The following is a 9,876-nucleotide window of genomic DNA, read 5'->3' on the forward strand; positions in this document are numbered from 1 at the left end:
GAAGGCAGAGGCTGGGGTGATGCCCCCACAAGCCGAGGAAGACCAAAGATTGCCAGCCAACCACCAGGAAAAAGGCCCTCAGAAAGAACCCTGACAGCATCCTGGTCGTGGACTTCTGGGCTCCAGAACAGTGAGACAATCACTTTCCGTTGCTGAAGCTGCCCATGGTGTGAGAATGTGTTACCGCGGCCCCAGGACACTGACACGGAAAACGAGGAGGACAAGAGCCTGCTCCAAAATGTGTAACTTGGAGATTTTATTCTTATCTAATAAAACTAGTTAATTTTATTCTTATCTAAAAAATTTTATGCTTATCTAAAAAGTTAAATGCTGCAATCAAAATCAAGGGAGGTCAACAGTTTATCCAGAAAAGTTACTAAAGATAAAGCATATAAATGACAGATAATTCCTCATGGGATTTCAAAGAACTCTACTGTTAAAAATTTAATAGTCAACAGTTTTCAAATGACTTCTGATGCAGCTTTTAGGAATTGTTCGTTAAAATAATTAGAAACAATAGAGAAGAAAGTGTCATAATCACAATAATACTAAGATCTCAGACCGGCAGTCAACCTTCCGCCAAAATCTAGTCTACACAGAGACCACAAGCTGAGGGACTGGATTAAGACTCCATTTCAAGTCTATACATGTTTCCTCCTGACCCTGAGGAGGCCGTGGCCTGAACGGGGGCGAGAGGACGCCCCATTTCTCCAGCGCGGGGTCCTCACCATAGGACAAGTGCACAGCCACACGCCTCAAGATCAGCATTGCCTTTCTCCCGTCCCAGTCAGTGTCTAACTTTCCACATTCACTCAGAAACTGAATTTCTTGAATGTAACAGGCAGAAATGAGGCAAGACGAATCAGCAGGGGTGGATGCATGCTCCCGGGTGGCTTTTTCATGGTGTTTGTGGAAGGGCTGCTGACGACTATTCTAGATCTTTCCGCCACTGGGCACAGGCGAGGCCACTTTCATGGTCAATGAGATGCAGGCAGAGGTGATGGCGGCACTCCTGGGGAAGCTCGGAAAGCCAGGGTGTGGCCCACACGCTCTTCCCCTTCCTGCTGCCACGCGCTAGAGGAAGCTCAGCTTGCCATGGAGCCCGCATCAGCCTGGGGCCCTGAGTGACTGCGACGAGCGGGGCTCACTGACAGCCCGCCCTCAATGCGGAGAACGAGCAAGAAAACTAACAAAACAACAGCTTCCCTTGTGCTGAACCACCAAGAGTCACGGCTGCCTTACTGAGGAAGGACCCAGCCCAGGCTGCACACAGCTGGAGGAAGAGCCAGGAGGAGCCCCCACAGTCGTTCTGGCATGGCGACTTCTTATGAACCACCCTGGTTCAGAGAATATAAGACCAAGATTCTCGTTCTGTTTCCTCTTCAAATTACACCCAGCCGCGATGCAGTGAGGCCTAGCAGATGGCATTAGCCGATCAGAGGACTTCCATAATAAAACACCAACGTGGAGGTGCCCCATGTTCTCCTGTGAACCACCCTCCAGAATCACATTCCTGGGGAAAATTAAAGATTAAGAGGCAGCCACTGCCCGTCGGGTGCTCGCGAGGGGTCCAGGAGCCACGAAGGGCTGGGGTCTGCCGCCGCCTCCTTCTCCTCCACGCTCCAGCACCCTGAGACACCTGTCGATCCTGACCTGCTCCCCCAGCAGCAGGGCTGCCCGGCACCCCTGTGCACTCTGGCCCTGGGCCTGACCCCTGCGGCTGCACAGCTGGACTGCTGGGAGGGAGCCAGGCCGTGCTGCCGTGCAGGCCGTGGGCTCTGGGTGGCAGGTGAAACGCACTGGTTTCGAACTTCTGATGTCTCTCAAGCTGCTTTAGCCACGGTATCCCCAGTATTTACTGTGACAAAATTTGATGAAGAGGGAAATGTTATTTCTTTTGAAGGGAGAAAACTGACTTATATCAAGAATTAGGTCTTCAAGCCAGAGATGTGAGGTTCTAGCATTTAATGGCACCACAACCAGAAACAATAGGATTATCATGAGGATGGAGTATTTGCAAGCTGTGATAACCCCAGAGTGTCTTCGGATATTAGATTATAGTAATTCAAACTTAGAGCAGTGGCTATTCCGGGACTCACTTCACAGTTGGCTGGAGAGGGTCGACTTGTCACACACCCTCTCCCGTTTGCATTTAGAGCTGTAGAGGCACTCCTGAGGTATCGGCAGAAACTTAGCATCTTGCAGCCACTGAGCCTCGAGACACTGGAAGCTTCAGTGGATCCCAAACATCCTTCTGTAGACAGCAAACTGCACAGTGTACTACAAAATGGCAAAAGTCTACCAGAGGTAGAAATGGATATTAAAATTTCTAAAGAGTCGCTTTTGGAGGTCTTGGAGGAAGAGGGGTTGCTGGAAGAGTTCTGTCTGACAAGATGGAGTGACCCGCAAGTCTCTGAAGAGAACCGCGCTGGGGCTGACGGCACAGAAGACGTGGAGCTGCTGTTGGAACACTGCTACCGAGCGGCTGAGGATCTCCGCAGCGCAGCCCGCGAACTTCGGGGCTGACTGACGGTTCACAAAGAATTACGTTCTTCAGTCTGGACAGCACCGTAGCGAGATGACGAGGAGGAGCCTGCAGCTGACCGTGGGAACCTGCTCTGTTCCACTCTGTGGACTAACGGCAGTTGCTTTTGGAGTGAATTTGGAGTCTTGCCTCGCAGAGGACCGTAGAGTGTCTGGCTGGTTACAGGAATCCCGGTCGTGGGAAGCGGCCTCGTCTGGAGGCGTTTGCTGTCATTCTTGGACGACAGCTTGAAGCTCCTTTGCCCCCTGGGATGGTCTTTACCTAAAAAGACCCTCCAGGCAGAGAGAAGGATGGAAACAAAACACAGCTTCCGGCCGGGTGGACTCAGATCAAGCAGGAGCGTCCTCACGCACTGTCCACCGTTAGGAACAGCCCAGCGGGAACTGAATTATTTTTTTATGCTAGTCCAGGAAACTTCAGATACTCTTTTATTATTTCCTTTCATAGAGTCAGAGTCTTGATAAAAATCACGGATACTTGAATTATAATGTCTGCTGGTAAAAATACTGTGGCAGTCACAATCCTGGAACTTAATTGCATTTTCAGAATTCTGAGTAAAGAAGCAAGCTGCTTGCTTTGTAAAAAGCCAAAACTCTATTTCCTACAAAATTAAAATGCCATTTTAATAGACATGATGTGAGGCATGGAGGGGTTAACTTAACAAGAGTAGATTGTTGGCCAGCCTCAGTGGCCTAGTGGTTAAATTTGGTGCGCTCCACTTCGATGGCCCGGGTTCGGTTCCCGGGCACAGACCTACACCACTTGTCTGTCAGTGGTTCTGCTGTGGCAGCGACCCACATGCAGAAAGAGGAAGACTGGCAACAGATGTTAGCTCAGGGTGAATCTTCCCCAGCAAAAAAAGAGAGAAAAGAATAGATTGATGTATAGATTTTATTTAATTTATACATATCAAGAAGAGCGAGATTTCGTGCCAAAGGAAGCCTGGAAACTTCACGCAGCCCCAGTTCGAGATCAGGCAGCCGTAGATTGAGTCAGTACAGAGAGTCACGTTCTTTCGAATTTCCTGACTCTCACGTGACTGAAAAGCTACCAAAATATATACTAACGTCAAAACAAACTCTAGAATTTTGTGCTTTAAATCAATCCTTGATAAACCTTCTTTTCTCGCATTTGCCCCCTTCTAATATAAGGTGAATAAAAAGAAGGAAATGGCAGTTTAACATCAGCTTTATATGGATTCCAGTTACTTAAGATTTCACTTTCTCGACCCCTGAAACTATTTTTCTTTCCAGCTACTGGAGCAGTGCTTTTGTTCCTATCACTGAACCTCTGGGTAAATGGACCCCTAAACCTCCTGATATGACATATGAGGGCATCAGGCGTCCCCAGCATCAGCAGGGGATGCATTTCTTTTATTATGACTACAATCGTGGTGCCAGAGCTGCTCTGGATGCTGTGGAATCTTCCACATGTGCTGCTTCTGGAGCCAGCATGACTATAATGTTCTGCTGAAACTGCACTTAACCTCCAGAAAATATTAAAAAAGCCGTTAAGACGTTAAGTAGGATCGCAGCTTTGAGACTACAAATATTAGCCGTTTGTTTTAAACAATGGGTTTTGTTTTAAACCCAAGTCTGATTGAGAACATAACAAGGGTCACAGTTCTGGAGTTTATTAATCCTCTTGTTGTAGGAAGCCCAGCAGTCAGCTTTTGAGGTGCTGTGTACAGACTGGCGATGCTGAGGCAGAAGTGACGTTCCCTCGTTGGCTGTGGCCTCCGCTATCTCTCCTGGGATGGGGGTGGTTCCTTCCAGGCCTCACAAGCTGAAGAACTCTCTCTGCGACCCATCTCGTCATGAGCCTCCTGAAGAGTTAACGGGACATACCAGGTTGACACAGACCCTCCCCAAACCCACTAAAAGCAAAAGAAACACCTCAGGATCTCAGAATTTGGTGTAGCCAACGATCATACCCAACTCTCACAGTATCTTCTAAGATGGAGTCGGCCCTAGAAGGAACCATGACTTCAGCCTCCCCAGAATGCCAGCCAGATTCGGTTGTCTATTGTCTGTCACATGCCGCGTCTGCTGGGCAGGGGCTGGGGTGAGGGCGGAATTCACCTGCACAGACTCTCTCCTCTGTCAGAGGCTGGCGTTGAGCCCTCGCTGAGCCTTCCTTTCACAACTGATGAAATCTGCCATTTCGCCCGCTCACGGCCTCAGTTCCCACACGTCTAGCGCCCTGGCACCACAAGGAGAGCAGGTTCGCCCAGAGAGAGCGCTTGCCCATCTCTGCAAGGGAGCTTTCTCGCCCTGTTTGCCAGGGGCTGTTGCCACCCCTCTCACCAGAGAATTAACAGGCTTGGGAACGCCCCCTCCTTGGAAGGCGTCCCCCCCCTCACACTTGGTTGAGTGCTCTCCTTTCCCTGTCATCTAATTCTTCAGTCAGCTGGCCCCGCTTACAAAGACTCTGCAGCCGGTCCTTGCAGTTAGAAGTCAACAGCTAAGCCATTTGTCCTCCTTCTTGATAAATGCGGCAAAGCATTCACACATCTTCCACATAAAGAAACAATCTCATCGTTAAAAAAATCCACAACATCCCTAAAAATGGGCAGAAAACATGGGTAGAAAATTCCCAGAACAAATACAGACGACCAGTAAGTATGCAAAAATGTTCAATCTTAATGCAACGTATATAATAACATAAATATAATAAATTTTGCCAATACATTTAGAAAATACTAAGAAAATTTATTTTCAGTGTTGGGGAGGGACACGAGCATGCAGAACACGGTAAATTGGTACAAATGAGTGGATAAAATGAATGAATAGCTGAATGAATGTAGAGAAGCTTTCAAAAGCTTGTTGACCATTTATGTTAAGAACGTTTAAAAAGTTTTAGCCCCTTGTCTCAGTAATTCAGCTACTAGGAATTTATAACAAAGATTTAATCAGAGATGTGAACAAAGATGCTCAGCACAGTATTGTTTATAATGGTGAAAAATAAAGAATAAATTAGAAACAAAATAAAGAGTTAATAAGTCATAATATATTCATAAGGTGGAATATTTTATAACCCATATAAATGGCATATAAAAAGAATTTTTACTTTGGAAAAAACCCTGACTTTACTTTTCATTTTGAAATAAATGTTTCACTTATAGAAAAGTTGTAACAACAGTACAAAGAATGTTCATAAACCTAGATTAAAGAGTTTTAACATTTTGTCCAGATTTTAATGTTTTTGTCTTTATTCTCCGTGTGTGTATAAATACGTTTCTCCCACCAGGACCATTTGAGAGTAGGTTCCATATTCACGCCCCCTCACCCCGTTTACTTCAGTCGGTCTTTCCTAAGACAGGAATGTCCTTTTACACAATCACAGCACACATACCAAATTCAGGAAATTTAACATGACGCAATTCTGTGATCTACTCCACAATCTGTGTTGCAATGTCATCAGTTGTCCCAATTGTGTCCTTTATAGCAATTTTTCCCCAGTCGGGGATGACATGTTACATTTTAGCTGTCACATCTCTCTAGACGTTTTTGCTGTGGAAGCTTCTTCAGCCTTTCTTATCTTTTATGACGCTGAAACTTCTGAAGAGTACAGGAAATTATTCTGTTGAATGTTTCTCAATTTGTGTTTATCCAGTGTTTCCTCATGATTGGATTCAGATTATGCATTTTTGGCTAAGGTGTCACATTATTGATGTATCATTCTCAGGAAATTGCTCCTTATTGTTGACATTATTTTGATTATTTGATTAAGGAGTTAGCTACCATATTCACCTTTTTTCCTTTTGAAATTAATAAGTAACTTGTAGGAAAACACTTTGGGATGTTGTAAAGATCCTGTTTGTGATCAAACCTCCCGCTGTTGGAAGACCATTGCCTGAATCCCTTCTTACTATTACAGTTGCAAAATGGCGATTTTCTGACGTCATCCTTTCTTCACTGTTTCTATGTTTATTAGCCAGCCTTCTGCCATAAAGAACACCTGCCTCTCCTTCCTTATCTACAGCACTCGTTTGGTGTCTCACAGCCAGAACCTGGGCTCTCTGCTCACGGTCTCATGAGGCTGGAATCCAGGCATCCCCAGGGCTGTGCTTCCCGCCTGGAGTCAGAGGTCCTCTCTCAAGCTCATGCAGGCTGTTGGCTGATTCAGTTCCGTGCGGGTAAAGACTGAGGTCTCTCTTTTCTTGCTGGTTGTCGACTGGGCCCGTTTTCAGCTCTCCTAGGAACCACTGCTGTCCCACATGTGGTCCTCTGCATGGTTGTTTGCTCCTTCAGGGTCAGCAGGAGACTCTCCCTTGTCTGCGCTGATGAAGTCGTATGCAGCGCAACCCGAGGACGGAAGAAACTCTCCCATCACCTTGCTCATATTGATGCGGGCTCGGGAGCCGAAGAGTTGAAAGAAAGATATCTTGGACTCTCAAGATCTGGTAATAGTGCTCCCTTATTCAGAGAACAACATGGGAACAGGACCCATAGGCAGTGAGAGCTGCAGCGTGGGGACAGGGCCCATGGGCAGTGAGAGCTGCAGCGTGGGGACAGGACCCATGGGCAGTGAGAGCTGCAGCGTGGGGACAGGACATGTGGGCAGTGAGAGCTGCAGCGTGGGGACAGGGCCCAGGGGCAGTGAGAGCTGCAGCGTGGGGACAGGGCCCAGGGGCAGTGAGAGCTGCAGCGTGGGGACAGGGCCCATGGGCAGTGAGAGCTGCAGCGTGGGGACAGGGCCCAGGGGCAGTGAGAGCTGCAGCGTGGGGACAGGGCCCAGGGGCAGTGAGAGCTGCAGCGTGGGGACAGGACCCATGGGCAGTGAGAGCTGCAGCGTGGGGACAGGGCCCAGGGGCAGTGAGAGCTGCAGCGTGGGGACAGGGCCCATGGGCAGTGAGAGCTGCAGGTGTGGGGACAGGGCCCAGGGGCAGTGAGAGCTGCAGGTGTGGGGACAGGGCCCAGGGGCAGTGAGAGCTGCAGCGTGGGGACAGGGCCCAGGGGCAGTGAGAGCTGCAGCGTGGGGACAGGGCCCAGGGGCAGTAATAGCTGCAGTGTGGGGAAAGAGCCCATGGGCAATGAGAGCTGCAGTGGGTTGAGGGCAGGGCTACATTTATAAGGCATAGGCATGTGAGTTATTTCTTTACAAGACAAAGGAAAGATCACGTGAAAAAAAAGGTCATTAAATGGTATCAGTGCAGGTGGGGTCTGGTTATCGGGTGGTTGTATAACTTTGGCTACGAGTCAGGTCGGATCAGGTCAGGACGTCCTGTACTTCCGGGAGGATGACAGAGATTGGTATGGAGGCCAGGAGGCCTTGGGCTTTTCTCCCTGGGCCAGCCTTGATCCTCATCAATATGAAATAACCTAACGAGGGAGCCACGCTCCCATCACATTCAGTCATAGTGTTTCCTAAAAGTACATCAGTCAACAGTAACTTGAATTACTTCTACTTCACCAATATTCCTTTCAATTTGTTTTGCCCTTCATTTGAAATTCAATGGGTTCATTTGCTTCTGTTTGCATTCCATTTTAGGCACTTTCTCCCATCTTTGTTGGTTTTTTAAATGTGTATGACATTAGCATGCTTCCAGGTCAAAACTATACAAAACTGTACACATGCTCAAGGCAGCGGTACTCACGTCTCTACCCTCCCCCATCTTCCCCTCCCGATAGGCAACCGATTGTATTTAGTTTCTGGTTTACCCTTCCTGTTATTTTTGCAAAATTGATTTTTAAAAATGCAGGATGTTTTCTTATTTCCTTGTTTCTAACAGAAAATTTAGTGTACTGTAGACGCTCTTTTGTACTTATCCTAGAAATCCAATCAATTCACAGATATTCTTCTTTTTAAAAATGCATAGGTGTATGATACTACACTGCTTGTTTGTATCATAGTTTACTCAACCAATTTGCTATGCCTAAGCATTTAAATAGTTTGCAATATTTTGCAATTACAAGTAACGTTGCCAGGAATAACCTTTCGCATATGTGTGTCCGTATTCTTGGAGGTGCATCTTCAGGGTCAGTCCCTAGAAGTCGATTGCCGAGTCAAAGGGTAAAGCTGTACGTAGCGTTGTTAAGATGTTGTCATATCGTCCTTGGAGTGTTTCCTGGCACCAACAACCAGTTCCCTGATTCTCCAGATGCCAAGTGGGTGGCCGGCAATTCACTTCACTTCTGACATTGCCTGGGCTTAGCACAGACCCCGCAGGTCAAGGACTCAGTCCCACAGGACGGCTCCCATTTCAGATGCTAGTCCCAAGTCCAGGGCCACCTTCGGACCAAGTGGCCCTAAATTAGGAGTCCCCAGGACCCCTATCAGGTTTGAGAATTCACTAGAATGGCTCACGAACACAGGGAAAGACTGTATTTACATTTACCAGCTTATTATAAAGGATACAGCTCAGGAACAGCCCCATGGAAGAGACGCACAGGGCAAGGTCTGGGGGGCGGGGCGCAGAGCTTCAAGCCCTCTCCAGGCCCGGCCCCCAGCGCCTCGCTGTGCTCACTGGCCCAGCTCATGGAATCTCCTCGCTCAGAGTCTTTATAGAGCTTGAGCCCCAGCCCCGCCGCCCTCCCCGCCCCAGAGGTCAGGGGTGAGGCTGAAAGTTCCAGCCTTCCAATCACTTGCTCTTTCCGGTGGCCAGCCCCATCCTGAGACTCTGCAGGGGTCCCACTCGGGTCATCTTATCAGCATGAACTCCTCCCTGTGCTCAAAGCGGCTGGTTAGGAATGGCAAAAGACACCCAATCACCCAGGCAATGCCAAGGCTTTTAGGAGCTCTGTGCCAGGAACCTGGAGAAAAACCAAACTGATTATTTATTATTATACCACACCCTCTGCATAGATTGCTCCACTCTGCATTCCCACCGACACTGAGCGAATTGCTCACTTTCTTCTCAGCCTTGTTAAGCTTTTACATTTTTGCCAATCTGATGGCTGGATAAAATATCTCAATTTCCTTTCAATTTGCATTTCTCTTATTATGAATAAAATTGGGCATCTCTTTACACGTTTATATAGTAAAGGCTGTGTATATTTATATACATACATATTTATATATGTATTAATTGCCTTTATAGCTCATGTTCATTTTTTTTCCTTTTTTCCTTTCTTTTCTTTCTTTCTTTTTTTTGTGAGGAAGATTGGCCCTGAGCTAACATCTGTGCCAATCTTCCTCTATTTTATGTGGGATGCTGCCACAGTGTGGCTTGATGAGTGGTGCTAGGTCTGTGCCCAGGATCTGAACCTGCCAAGCTCAGGCCATCAAAGCAGAGTGTGCAAACTTAACCACTATGCCACCAGGCTGGTCCCATCATATCCATTTTTTCTATAGGATTTTTGGTCTTTTTTTCCTTCAATTTTTACAAG

General features: G+C 47.4%; 1 pseudogene; it reads left to right on the plus strand.

Moving 5' to 3' along the window:
- The first annotated feature begins 1,402 nt into the window (after positions 1–1,402).
- Positions 1,403–2,810, plus strand: LOC100063123 (magnesium transporter MRS2 homolog, mitochondrial-like; annotated as a pseudogene).
- The last annotated feature ends 7,066 nt before the right edge of the window (positions 2,811–9,876 follow it).

This window comes from Equus caballus, chromosome 6 (assembly GCF_041296265.1).
Source record: "Equus caballus isolate H_3958 breed thoroughbred chromosome 6, TB-T2T, whole genome shotgun sequence".
Lineage (NCBI taxonomy): Eukaryota > Metazoa > Chordata > Mammalia > Perissodactyla > Equidae > Equus > Equus caballus.